General features: G+C 44.8%; 2 non-coding genes across 2 annotated transcripts; both read left to right on the forward strand.

The window, feature by feature from the left end:
* The first annotated feature begins 5,377 nt into the window (after positions 1-5,377).
* On the forward strand, positions 5,378-5,484 carry LOC120264122. The gene has a single exon (XR_005537298.1). It is a non-coding gene; the product is annotated as a small nucleolar RNA R71 (small nucleolar RNA).
* Positions 5,485-10,538: 5,054 nt separating this feature from the next.
* On the forward strand, positions 10,539-10,645 carry LOC120264130. Its single transcript, XR_005537306.1, has one exon. It is a non-coding gene; the product is annotated as a small nucleolar RNA R71 (small nucleolar RNA).
* Positions 10,646-14,996: the final 4,351 nt, after the last annotated feature.

The following is a 14,996-nucleotide window of genomic DNA, read 5'->3' on the forward strand; positions in this document are numbered from 1 at the left end:
AATTCTCTTAAACTCAAGAATACAATCCTTGCAACTAAGGTGAACCGCCATTGGCTATGTAAGCATATAACAATCAAGAATAATAGAAAAGATGTGTGCACTATGAAACTCCCCCACACTTAAGTTGTATATTGTCCTCAATGTACACATGCATGCTAACTCAAAATGTATATCATTCAAAAGCAAATGTGGGAGAAGCAATCAAAACAATACTCCCCGACTCCTAGTGTTGCGCTTTGATGAAGCTAATTCCATGGGAGTAGTGTCTCGACGGGCTGAGAGGCTCACACGGCCAAGTGCCTCAAAGACCTTGGCCGTGGGCCATGACTAAGTCTCAATTCCCAAGAAGACAAGACCATCTCGACGCATACACGAGGGGGGTTCAGTGAAGCTCAATAATAAAACAAAAACAAAATAACTCGAGTGTATATAAAAATAAAGCAGTGAATACAACTTGATGGTGCAATGAAAAATAAACTCGAAGGAAAAATCCTTTTCTCGAGTGAACAAGTCTAAAAATAAAATGCAAAAGAAAGTAAAAAGAAACGTAAGAGTCAAATGTCGGTGTTGCGCCGGGCGCCGGCAGCTGGCCGCCGGGTGAAGCACATGGTCGGGTCTCACCGTGCCGGGTAGGGGATGAGGGTGCCGGTGCTGCTGGTGCTGCTGGTGAAGCACATGGTGGGTCTACCGGTGTCAGGATAGGGGATGAGGCTACCGGTGCTACTGCTGCTGCTGGTGAAGCACATGGTGGGTCTACCGGTGCCGGGGTAGGGGATGAGGGTGCCTGAGCTATCACTGGGCTCGGGGTCCGAGGAGTCCTCGGTCAGAAGACAAATAATGAGGCGACGCCGTGCTCTAAGATCTCAGCATACGTCGAAACGTGCCATGAACTCGTGGTACTCGAGTGGCCTCGCGTATCCCTAATCTCTACAATCTCAGCTCGAGCCTTAGCTACCTCTCGCCTCGTATCACCCCCAAAGCGCCTCGTGCCTCTCAAAGCGATCATAAGCTCGAGATGGTGAAAATATACGCACGGGGTGGCTCCTCCGCTACTAGAGGTACCTCGGGTCTCCATCGGGGCCGGGCCGAGACTCGGAGTGGGTTGAGATGCCCCGGCTTCATCATCCTCATCCTCGCCTATCTCCTGGAGCTTGTCCCACTAATGCAAAAACCCCGGGTCCGAACTCCTCGCGGATCATGCCCATCAGCCCTCACTCGCCTCTAGACTCTGGGGAGGTGTATACTCATCTTCTCTGCCCCGCTAATCGAATCCAAGAGACCCATGCCCAACACTAATCTTATAATGTAGGGGCCCCTAGAAGATCGCCTCCCGCCTCAGCATAATGCCCTTGATGCCTGATGTACTCCGCCATGATGTGCCCTAAGTGAATCGGTACGCGCTACATCATAGAGTACAAGTACAATAGTTCCCCGACATACCGAATACCAAGCTCGCCACCACGGCCATTCACCCGACCTACTCATAATGGCATGTAAATATCTCAGATGCGGTCAAGAAAGGCACGTGGGCCTTAGACACCCCTCACTGCAGATCGACCCTAACCACATAACGCCCTGTAAGCTCTCTGCGGGGTCAAGGTTCTAGGATATTAAGTCAAGAATCGCTGCACTCCTCAGATCTATAAAAAGCCTCCTCATACAAGCCAAGTAGTATTGAAAACTGAGTGATGCTCAAGGTATGGTGGTGTCTAAATACTCGAACTCGAATGGTATCCAAACTATCAAGCTCGCGTATGATCTATCAAACTCGAATGATGATAGTACCTCTAATGCAAACTCCTCGGATGGCTTGCTCTCTGATGGTCAATAACTGTCGCCAACCACCTACTGAAATGAGATCTTCTACCTCATGAGCGAGCACATCTTCCTGCTGTAGATCTCGCAGTATAGTTGTGTCCAGGAATCGAGTCTGCCCGAATTGAAGTTTCGACAAGCGCTCATAGCGAACCTGATGCTCTGGAATCGCAAAACCTCATGCCCTCGTGCTCGAGAGATGACTCACGTGGCCTCTTATCCGCTTGCTTCTTCGATCGAGGTGCCATAGTCCGCAAAAATTTGAAACGAAATCGATCAAACAAGTTGAGAAAAATAGTATCGCAGTAAAATCTACACTGGTCGTAGAATTCTCCAGACGCCCATGTGAAACCGCGGGGCGTGAAAACCGCATGGCCGTGCTACCAAAATCTAAAAAAATACATCGTAAAAATGCTTCTAGCTTCGTTCTAAAACATGAATCATCGCCTAATTGAAGAAATGAAGCATTATTAACCAAATTAATCGATGGAAACCATGAATTGGCAAAAGAAAAATGATAAATAGGGCTTACCAACGAGATGAGATAAGAAAAATAGAGAACCGGGTCGGGAAAAACTAGCGAAAAGTCCACCAAATTGGTGGTAGGAGGTCCGAGGATGATGGGAGAGTGTTTTCAACCGAATAGAGATCGTGAAGAGAGTGAGAAATGATTCTTCTTTAAAAAAAGAATTCATGACCCTTGGTATTTTGTGCATCCACACGGGTGTGTGGTAATTATCCATGCCCGCGCTTCATTACAAAAAAGAGCAACAGGGTGCATGCACGCCTGCGGCGCCTCTAGAAAACACTTCTTCGACTGATCGCCGCGACGGGCGTGTAAAATACCCACGCCTGCATCCGACCCACGTGGGAAGGCGCACGCCCCGTGGCTTCTCCGGACATCCGAGAAAAAAATACTGGCAGTTATACACGCCTGCAGCGGAAATTCCACACGGTGTGGACATTCACATGCCCAATTCACGTGGGCAACCGCACGCCCTCCGCTTTCTTGGGATAGAGAGAACTCCTCTCAGACTTCACACGGGCATGTGGAAATTACCCACGCCTGCGCATGGTTCACAAGGTTGCCCATGCTGGGTGAGTCCACGCCTGCGGTGCTCTCGTGAAATTCCGCCTCAACTCGTAGAATTCACCCACCCGCGTAAATTACCCACGGGCGTGTGACAGCAGCATGGTCGCCATGTGGATAGCCGCACGCCCCGTGTCATCTCCTCGGATGAGCTCAGAGGCAACTCCACGCAGCAGTGGGAAATTCCACACCCTCGCGTGTTTTCTCTTGATGCCTTAGAAAAATTTTTCGGTGCTCGCAGAAATTCTCCGAACATGTTTACACACTCGTGAGCCTCGCCTCTATTATGCAAATTTTACCAGTGAAAAAAACGAAATAGAACCCAAACGACCAAACTTCCGCCAATTCCTTAAAAAATACACTATGATTTTAAAAACCCATAATAACATCCCAGGACAAGCATCTAAAAGTTAGGACACCAACACTTAACAATTTATTCATGTAAACGAACTAAACTAAAAGATAAGAAAACAATAAACACTTGGGTTGCCTCCCAAGAAGCGCTTTGTTTAATGTCACTTAGCTTGACGTATCTTGTCTTACCTCAGGGGTTCATGAATGAAAGTCACCCTCTTACCCATGGCTTGGAAGCATGATATGAAAAGTTTCTTGAGGGTAGAGTGTGTATTATCAGGCTTCGGACCACCTAGCAATGGTTCATCCAACGCTTTTTGGCTCATGTACGCCTCCAACAGCCTTTGGAGCTGCTTTCCGTGGCGCCTTCTAGCCCTCTTCATTCTCCGGAGCACCTTCTTTAAGATCCCCGTGACAGATGGTATTTCATCCATCGACCCAAGCATCATTACATCTTCATGTCCCTCCTCTTGGTCGAACAAGCCTTCATACGGATCCATATTGAACATCTCCTGCATGTATTCATCTACAAGCTCATCAATAGGGTCTAGAAAGTATAAAGTGTCATCAAAATCAAGAGAATGCCGCATGAATTTAGCAAGGCGGTATGTGAGCTTGTCATCTCAAACTCTCAGTGTGAGTTCTCCGCCGTCCATGTCAATCAATGCTTTGGAAGTCCACAAAAATGGTCTCCCAAGTATCAAGGGTACATCTGCATCCTCACTCGATGTCTCAGCACTATAAAGTCAACCGGAAAAATGTACTTGTCCACCTTAACAAGCACGTCTTCGATGATGCCTCTCGGATGTCGCACCGTTCGGTCCGCCAACTGTAAAGTCATCCGAGTAGGCCTAGGCTCTCCCAAGCCTAGCTTTAGGAAGAAGGTGTATGGCATGACATTGATACTTGCCCCTGAATCCGCCAATGCCATTTCCTCACCTAAGTTGCTAATGTTACATAGAATGATGAAGCTTCCCGGGTCTTTCTTCTTGTTTTGCATGTTCTTTTGCAACACTGCCGAGTATGAAGCATCTAAAAGCCACTAAAGCACTCTCCTCTAACTTCCTCTTGTTGGTCAACAAGTCTTTCAAGAACTTCGCATACTTAGGTATTTGGGCCAACGTCTCAACAAAAAGAATATTGATATGGAGTTGCTTGAACAAACTCAGGAACTTCTTGTACTGTTCATCCCCTTGGTCATTTTTCAATCTAGAGGGATAAGGGATTCTTGGCTTGAAAGGTGGGGGTGCCACCTCTTTCTCTTTGCTTGTCCCCTATTCAACCTCTATAACCTCGGGTGCATGTTCTTTTGGTTTCTCACTCGGAAGCCTACCTTCAACCTCACGACCACTTCTCAAAGTGATCGCCATCACATGCTCTCTAGGGTTAGTTTCTATGTTGCTTGGTAAACTTCCATGTGACCTTTCGGAGAGAGACTTCGCAATTTGCCCCACTTGATTTTCAAGGTTATGCAAAGAGGCGGTGTGGTTGTGAAGTGTAGACTCAACTGATTCAAACCTTGTATTTGCAGATCGTATGAATCTAGTCAAGTGCTTGTCTAGGTCACTCACTCGGGTTTCCAAACCTGAGACCCTATTTTCCACTTGAGGAGCTTGTTGTTGGAAACCTGGTGGTCCCATGGCCTTTTGTGGAGCTTGATTGCCCCATGAAAAGTTGGGATGATTCTTCCAACCTAAATTGTAGGTATTGCTACATGGATTTCCTTGAGGTCTCATGCCATTACCTACAAAATCAACATTTTCCACTGAAGAAACATCTCCAATAGAGATCGGGCAATCGGAGGGAGCATGTCCTCGACCATAACTGGCGCAATTAGTCACGGCCGCCACTCTCTTTGAAGTTAAGTGATCTAACTTCTTACTCAGATTCTCTACTAGGGACGCAAATGAAGTTACCGCATCAATTTCATGGAGACCGGCCACCTTTTTCTTCTCCCTAGCATTCCATTGGTAGCTATTTAACCCCATTTCTTCAATCAACTGTCGGGCCTCATCGGAGGTCTTGCTACCTAAGGTACCTCCTGATGCTGCATCCAAGAGTTACCTTGTACTCGGGTTCAAACCATTGTAAAAGGTTTGAACAATCATCCACTCCGGGAATCCGTGTTGCAGGCACTTTCTCAGGAGCTCCTTGAACCTTTCCCACATCTCGAATAGAGACTCCAATTCCAACTGAACAAAGGATGAGATCTCATTCCTAAGCTTTGCTGATTTTCCGAGGGGAAGTAATGGGCTAGAAAAGCTTCTACCATTTCCTCCCAAGTAGTAATCGATGCTCTAGGTAATGAGTGTAGCCACTGCTTCGCTCTCCCCTTTAGGGAAAATGGGAAGGCTCTTAATTTGATGGCATCATCCGTCACCCCATTTATCATCAGCATGTCGCACACCTCGAGAAAGCTCTCTATATGACTATTTGGATCCTCATCGGCCAAACCTTTGAATTGTGCGGACTGCTGCAACATATGGATGAATGTCGGCTTCAGCTCGAAATTCTGAGCTGTAACCGAAGGACGCACAATACTCGACTGTGTCCCCAATACTGAAGGTCTGGCATAATTAGATAGTGTTCACTGTTGCTTATTCTGTCTTGCCATGTTTTCAAATTCTTCTACTTCCAAGTCAGCTGAATTAGACTGTTCTTGTACAGGTTCTTTCCCTTTTCTTCTAAGTGTGCGTTCAAGTTCAGGATCTTCTTCAATCAATATTGAGGGATTCCCTCAGTTCATAACCTGGAGCTGCACCAAAAGAAAGAAAACGAAATCAGAATGATGATAGAATAAGAAGATATGAAATAGAATATATGGTGAAATAGCTAAGAAAACAAAGTGCAAAGTATCTTTAAACGCCTAGCTCCCCGGCAACGGCCACAAAAACTTGACAAGGTCCCCTTGCGTATATCCCGCAAGTGCATGGGTTTGTTGAAGTAATTATCGCGGGTGAGCGGGTATTGAATCCACAGGGAGTAGGGAATAAAAATACTTAATTCGATTCTTAGCTATGTAAAAGATCAATGATGATGAGTGTGATAATGATTCAATTCTCAACAGTAAAAGCGACAAGTAAGAGAGCAAAAGTAAAGAAGGGGAGTAAGGCAATTGATAAAGATGGGGTACCCGGATAATGCTCCGCCTAGGATAATTGTTTCAAGTGCAAGAATCCTCTATTATGCTTCCTAATCAATGCAATAGTGAGTCGTGAAAATCCTTAATTATATAGTCCCAAATCTAAGGTCAACTATGCCTAACTCTATACATGTCCCAGAGGAGAAATCTAACAATCTCAACACCTCGAACTCGCATAGAGTTGCAATGAGCTCTAGGGATTCCAAGTGATAAATCTCTTCCTAATTATAGACCTAACCCTTTGGTCCAGGTGGAAGGTCCGTAACCACAATTGAGCCCTAGATACTAAGATCACCTCAACGCTTCACTCCGTTGCACGCGCAACTAAGCCCTAGCGGAAGTTCATCCCTTAGACCATTCACTCTATTATAGCCGCAAAGAACTTGAGGAACGGAGGTAGAATCTATCATGCCGGAGGGGAAAGGGGACACTCCTGTACCTCTCCACTCATCCTCTCAACCCTTTCCAACCTAGCTTTGTCTAACGCTCATAGTGTGTCACTCACTCACAAGGTTACCAACAAGAACTCTCAACCCTAGTGTCACTCTGTGGGAAATGTTCATACAATCAAACATTCAAGGTTGGAACTCACAATAAACATCAATTTATTGAAAGCATAATAAAGAGATTCAAACAAACAAATACATCCTAGGGTTCACAATACCCGAGTACCCACTCGGGTTTTAGCTCTCCATGGAGCTAAGTACAATAGAAGAAATAGAATGTAAAAGCAATGAATCCGTAAAGAAACCCCCTCGATAGTCGTGTCGATGGTTTTGTGGAAAGTCCTCTACTCGTCGTCCAAGGATTCCCTTGTCCGGTATAGGATACGCCTCGATGGAAGCTCCTCTACCAACCTTCTTCCTAAGGAATGACGATGTCGGAGCCGTAGAAACTCTCCAAAACCTTGGCCAATACCCCTCAAAACCCTAGCTGATGTCGTCTCTCATGTTGGGGAAAAGATGGAGAAAAGAATACTAAAATCGGGGCTGATTCGGCTTTAAATAGGGCTGGAATTGGGCGACTACACGGGCGTGGATGCTTCACGCACCCGTGTGGAATTTCCACATGGGCGTGAATAATTTCCACACGTCCGTGTGGATCCTCTGAACTCCTGTTTTCTAGGCCGGCTGTGAACAGTGCGGCTACATTATTTTCTACCGTGTTGCACAATGCTCAGCTACAGTATTCGACCTGAATTGCTTCCCGAATCCATACTTTTATCGGAGTAACGTAAACGGGCACACGTTCACGTCGTGGATCACTTGCATCTTCAATGATAGGCACGTTGGTGAAGCTCTTATTCTATGTACATAACTCGGAATGCTCGAGTGTGACTGCCTTTATGCCACTCCAAATGGATGTGCCAACTCGAATATGAGTAGGTTGGCACATACTCTAGCATCTCACATCGACCTATGTCTTTGTGTTTGAACCTTAGCAAGATTTCCTCCAAAATCGGTGCATTGTAATCCACATTGGCTTCTTTCCTTCATACTTGGCCTCACAACCCTACCTGCACGAAAGTAACATAAAAACACACATATTAGTGTAAAAATCTGAGAAAAGTAATGCTCAACAAAATTAATGAACGCTTCGCATTCACATCGCACAAGCACTTATCACCTTGCGGCCGCAAGGGCGACCGCAAGGGCTCTCGGGATGGCTCACAGGTGCCTTTGCAGGTGCAAGGGCACCCGTGAGAGCTCTCTAGATGGCTCACGGCTTCTCTCACAGTCATAAAACGGGTGATTTCCAAATTTTCATCAACCTAGCCTCCTCCAAACCTAAAAATCTAATGAAAACAAAGCCAAATTAAGCACACAAACACTCAAGATTTTAATTTCATGGAGTCTAAACATCAAATCACTCAAGGCATTCTCAAAGACATGGATAAAAAACATAAGAAAGATGATGAACAAGGCTACCAAACATGCATAAAAACTAAAGAACACAAACCACAACCACTCAAATAATACGAAAAGAGAAGTTAAAGAGTTCAAAAGCTTGGGTTGCCTCCCAAGAAGTGCTTGTTTAATATCGTTAGCTTGACGCGTTTTACCTCATGATCATGGTGGGATATATGGTGGAGAGTTACCTCCATTCTTTGCCAAAGTGTTGCTACCTGGAAAGTTCAATGAGAGACATGAAAAAATTTGGAACTTGCCTTGTCTCTTGAAGTATAAGCGGTCTACCTCCTTGGGTGGCATTGTGGAGACAAACACACTTCTTTTCAATCTTTCATTTGCTTTGCTCCACACTTTCTTCACGGTTTTCTTTTTCTGTCCATGAGGTGGTGGGCTAGCCTCCAGTTGGTGGAGGAGAGGGGACCTTGGCCTCAACCTCATTGATCTCAAACCCCTCCAAGTACTTGTCCAAGGGATTTAGAGCCAAAACCTCCTGCACACAATCAGAGATGATTAAATTAGTATTATCAGTAAAGTATAAAGTATCATCATGATCAAGTGTGTTTTTCATTGCTTCGGGGAGAGTGAAGACCACTTGTTCATCTCTAACTCTCAAGGTCATCTTGCCTCCCTTGACATCAATCAAAGCACCAGAAGTGTTAAGGAATGGGTGACCGAAAATCAAAGGGACGTCAACATCACCGTCCACATCTAAAATCACAAAGTCCACTGGAATGATAAGTTTGTCAACTCGAACTAGAACATTCTCAACCACTCCTCGAGGTCTTCTCATTGAGCGATCTGCAAGCTGCAGGGTCATCCGTGTGGGCCTCAAATCTTCTAACCCTAATTTCATGAACAAATTATATGGCATCACATTTATGCTGGCCCCAGAATTGGCTAAAGCATTTTCTTTCATTCCTTCCCCAATCACACAGGGGATGATGAAGCTGCCGGGATCAGTGAGTTTCTTAGGAAGCATCTTCTGGATCACAGCAGAATAATTCCCTGACAGAGTCACAGTCTCCAAGTCTTCTAACTTCCTTTTGTTGGTGAGGAGATCCTTCAAGAATTTAGCATACTTGGGCATTTGTGAAAGAGCCTCGACAAGGGGGATGTTAATGTGAAGTTGCTTGAAAATGCCAAGGAACTTTTAGAATTGGGCTTCTTCCTTATCTCGCTTGAGCCTAGAGGGGTATGGCACTACAGGCTTATACTCAGGCCCCCCAGATTGGAGACTTACGAACATCTTCATCAGGCTTCTTCTCACTCTTTTCACTCACATTTTCACTTGAGCTAGGGTCTTCCCGAATGGCTACCCCATCATTGGAGGCACCTGGGCTCTCCTTGGCCCTTGCCTCCAACTGTTTCCCACTTCTTAGTGTGATAGCCTTCAAATGCTCCCTTGGGTTGCTTTCAGTGTTGCTTGGTAAGCTACCTGAGGGTCATTCTGATTGTGCTCTAGCAAGCTGTCCCACCTGGTTCTCAAGAGATTGCACAGACGCTTGAAGATTTCTCAACACAGTGTTTATCTCACTGAACTGTCCCCCATGCTGTGTTAACTGATTGTTAATATTCTTAAATCTTGCCTCAGTATTAATCATGAACTTTGCCAACACATCTTCAGTGGTATATTTCCTGTCTTGTGGTTGTTGGGGCTGAGACTGAGGACCTTGAGGTGGTGATGGTCTTTGTTGTGACTAACCTTGGTTCCAAGAGAAATTTGGATGGTTTTTCCACCCCAGGTTGTAAGTGTTGCCAAAAGCATTTCCCGGACCCCTTAGTACTCCACTGATGTACTCTACTGACTCAGTCGGTGAAGGAGAAGCAACAAGAATGGGGCACTGGGTTGTTACATGCCCAGCACCACATGTTTCACATGACATCACTGCCTTAGGACTTGAGCCAGAACCCAACATGAACTGATCAAATGTCTGTGTCGAAAGCTTCAACTTTTGCGGCCAATGCATTGTTATCCATGACACTCTTGGTCAAAGCATCCACTTTTATAGCCAAAGCAGTGGTTTGATTCACCTCATACAGCCTTGCTGCCTTTGGTGCCTTTTGTCTGGTACTCCAATGACATTCATTGCTAGCCATGTTCTTGATTAATGTCTCAGCTTCTTCGGGGAGTTTGTTGCTCAAAGAACCACCAGCTGCTGCATCAATGGGCTGCCTTGTAGCATAATTCAGCCCATTACAAAGCATCTGCACCCTCATCCTTGCAGGGAATCCATGATGAGGACACATGCATAGAAGATCCTTAAACCGTTCATGTGCCTCAAGCAATGTCTCGGTGTCCCCTTGCCTGAAGGATGAAATCTCCTGTCTCAGTCTCGCTGCCTTGCTTGGTGGGAAATATCTAGCAAGAAACTTCTCCACCATTTCTTTCCACGTGGTGATGGAACCAGGAGCTAAAGAAGTGAGCCATCTATATACCACTCCCATCAGACTGAACGGAAATAATCTCAACCTAATGGCATCATCAGATATAGAGTTGATCTTGAAGGCTGAGCAAATTTGAAGGAAGCGAGAAAGATGAGCATGTGGGTCCTCATCAGCTAACCCATCAAGTTGTATTGAGTTTTGAACCATTCCTATCGTGCTTGCCTTGATCTCAAAATTATTGGCCAGAACAGTAGGTCCTTGCACACTAAATTCTTCCCCGGTAAATTGTAGCCTCTCAAAATCGGATAAAGTTCTCCTTGGCTCGGCCATAACTGAAGGATCACTAGATTCAAACCAAATCTCTTGTTGTCTTGAACTTTTGGCCACTTCTCTCAACCGTTGATGCAAGGCTCGTTCAATCTCGTCGTTGGGCTCAACTAAATTCACTTGACTTGCTCGTGTCATAAGATGGGTACCTTGCAAGATAATTAGAGTTAAGACTTAGATATTGAAGAAGAAGAAAAAAAAAAAAAGAGAATGCAAATGGAGGAATGATGAAATATATACACAAATGATAAACAAAAACAAAACAATGGTCAAATCAACACACTTAAAGTTTTCTGAGAATTCCTCGTGGGTTCCGCGGCAACGGCGCAAAAATCTTGATCGCTTCCCCGCAAGTGTACGGGATCCCAAAGAAATACCGCTCGTGCGAGCACGAGGGGGTCATATTCCCAAGGGCCCGAGAAGCTACTCTTACTTCCTCTTCGCTATGTTGTTTAACCTCTAAGTTTGAATCTGATAGTGATAAAACAAATAAACAAGTAAAGCGCAAATAAAATGCTAACAATGAAGGCAAGATACGAGGGATAATCAAGGGAAGAAAGCGGTCGCGGATGAGGATCCTCTTAGGGGCTACTAAAGTGTGCAAGATGCCAAAACTAACATGCAAATGGCTAGTTGGACCAAGGAAACCCTAGATTAGGTCAACCAAGCACGAGAGTGTCGTATTCCCAAGGGCCCGAGAAGCTACTCTTACTTCCTCTTCGCTATGTTGTTTAACCTCTAAGTTTGAATGTGATAGTGATAAAACAAATAAACAAGTAAAGCGCAAATAAAATTCTAACAATGAAGGCAAGATACGGGGGATAATCAAGGGAAGAAAGCGGTCGCGGATGAGGATCCTCTCAGGGGCTACTAAAGTGTGCAGGATGCCAGAACTAACATGCAAATGGCTAGTTGGACCAAGGAAACCCTAGATTAGGTCAACCAAGCACGAGAGTGTCATATTCCCAAGGGCCCGAGAAGCTACTCTTACTTCCTCTTCGCTATGTTGTTTAACCTCCAAGTTTGAATGTGATAGTGATAAAACAAACAAACAAGTAAAATGCAAATAAAATGCTAACATTGAAGGCAAGATACGGGGGATAATCAAGGAAAGAAAGCGGTCGTGGATGAGGATCCTCTCAGGGGCTACTAAAGTGTGCAGGATACCAGAACTAACTTGCAAATGGCAAGTTGGACCGAGAAAACCCTAGATTTGGTCAACCCGATGGTCATGGCAATTGACCCCTAATCCGGTACGAGTATTGGATACGGAATCTCTTCCGCCCAAATCCTCCTACGATTGCAATGGGAAAGGTAGTTTTCTCAAGTTAGGGTCAGAATACAATCTAATACTTAACCCTAGAATTGGAGGGGTATAAATACCCAATGGTCACAGTGTATTTCATACGTGTTTCCCTTCCAAGCTTGGTGAGTCTAACACTAGGGCAATGGTCATGCAACCTAGCATTACCTAAGATTTGATACACCGAGTTCTAATGCATACCAAAGCATTCAAATACACCAAACAAGGATCACAAATAAGCCAAAATACAATATAAAGAACCAAGCATCCATACAAGCACAAGTTCACCCCCACGGTTTACCTACATCCGGTCACCTTGGGGTTTAGTTGTTCATAGTCATCAAATACAACAAGAAATCCATGCAAACAACCAAACAAAACATAAGAAACACTCCCTCCAAGAATGAAGGCCGGAGAAGCTTCCAAAGATGGCACACAAGAGGTGGCTTCCCTGGTCTTCAACCTTCTCTACACAAGCCCTAGGAGTAGATCACGCCCAAAATCACGCTCTCCTCATCGAATCCTCTGTGGAAATGCCCTCAAAACCTTACTTCTAGCTCCGATTTGGTGTGGTGGTGGTGAGCTCCAAGAAGAAGTCCTCCCCCCTTCAAAAGAAACCCTAACAATGCTTATAAAGGGATGAACTCGGGCTTCCCTACCGATGGCCTCACCCTCATAATACTGCCCGCAAGGATTGTCATAATACTGCCTATAAGGAAATTCAGACTTAGACTTTTTCTGAAATTTTCATGTTCCGGGCTGCTACAGTGCATGTACAGTGCCCGGGCTCCAAAAATGACGTTGATGTCGATTTCTTCTTACATTCCGTCGTTGAGCTCACCTAGGTTTCTTTTGTGCCTGAAACATGAAATAAAATGATTAAACCATAAAAATTGCATCAAGTTCTCAATAAAATACAATAAACATGTGCATCGGTACGTACAAAATATGTACATTTAGACGTTTATCAAACACTCCCCCCACACTTAAGTTGTACATTGACCTCAATGTACACATGCAAGCTCACTAATAATGTATATCAATCAAGAATATATGTGGGACAAGTGACACACATCCGAATATGCGTGTAAACCGCAAGTGCAAGGGTGTCGAAGTAATAATTACCCCGGTGAGTGGGTAGTCGAATCCACCGGAAACATGGCTACTAGTACTAACTTCTTCTCTTCTTTCTAACCTAATGATAAATGGAAAGGTGTGGTGATCTAATGCGCGAAGAAATGAATACCAGAGACGAATATGCAAGGGTTAAATGGATGGAGATCTCAATCAGTAAAAGTGGGGTATTCGGGCAATGCTCCCCCTAGGATTCAGGTATTAGGTACCAAATACGCAAAGTGTTTCTATGATGAGTAAGTTATGTAGTGGAAATCCAAATATAATTGGATCCAGCCTCCCGATCACCGATACTAGTCCCCTACGAGGTCCCGATGGAGAAATCGCTCAATCTCAACACCTCACACCACATATGACTGCAAAGCACTATAGGGATTCCAAGAGGTGTATCCGATTACTAAAGATTGATCCAACCCTAATTCCTGGTAAAGGATCCTAACCCCGTACAAGGTCCCGGTGGAAAAATCTCTCAATCTCATACCTCAAACCAAATATAGTTGCATAGAGCTTAGGGAACGGAGATAGAATACACTCAATCGGAAGGGAGAGGGGACACTCCACTATCTCATGACTCACCCTCTCAACCCTCTTTAACCTTGAAGTTCTAACTCTAATGGAGACCTCTCTCACATCAAAGTAACAAATCATGCAAATCCAATCAACCACAAGGATTAATTAAACAAGCAAGCAATGAGAATTCAAGATTAAAACTTAATCAAACTCGGATTAAATAGAAACACTAAGCAAATCCACAAAAGATGAGAATCCTAGGGTTCACAAGCCCAAATACCCTCTAGGGTTTTAGCTCTCCATGAAGCAACATACAAAACACACCATCAATCAATGAAAGTACATTAAAACCATAGAAATAACCCCCTTATATATGAACTGATGACCTTGATGGAGAGCTTCAACGTCTTGAAGGACCCACTCCAAAGCTAGGTTCACCGGTGGCTTCCTTGATGCTATGACGGAGGAGGAATCGATCAAAGTTGGTGATGAACGCATCCAAAGCCGCAAAGACCTCCTCTCCAAACCCTAGCCGTCTCACTCCTCAAGAACCGCACAAAGGATGATAAAGAATAAGGCAAAATGGCTATTTATAGGCCTTAGATCGCGTCTGCCACGTGCCCTCACGCGCCCGTGTGGATTTTCCACGTGCTCGCGTGGGCTGTAGGAATTTCCACGCGGCTGCGTGAACAATAATTTTACTATAGTACTGCTACAGTAAAATTGCTGCAGTACTTTTCACAAACCGCGATCCGAACACTCTTCTCTTGAGGCCACATGTCCGGGCACACGTCCATGTGGTAGGCTATAAAACTTTTCTTCATCGACGTATTTTTAAGAGGTCTTGCAATCTTCACAAAGAGAAGGATCATGAAGATGTGGCTGCCTTTGTGCCCTTCCAAATAGTGAATTGACTTGAATCTTCTTTGAAGTTGGCACACATCTCCACGTTTATGAACTCCTCTCGTGTCTTAGTCCTTGAATTAAACAAGAACTCCCAACATTGTGTCTTTATAACCTATCTTT

Source organism: Dioscorea cayenensis, chromosome 6 (genome assembly GCF_009730915.1).
Source record: "Dioscorea cayenensis subsp. rotundata cultivar TDr96_F1 chromosome 6, TDr96_F1_v2_PseudoChromosome.rev07_lg8_w22 25.fasta, whole genome shotgun sequence".
NCBI classification, from domain to species: Eukaryota; Viridiplantae; Streptophyta; class Magnoliopsida; order Dioscoreales; family Dioscoreaceae; genus Dioscorea; species Dioscorea cayenensis.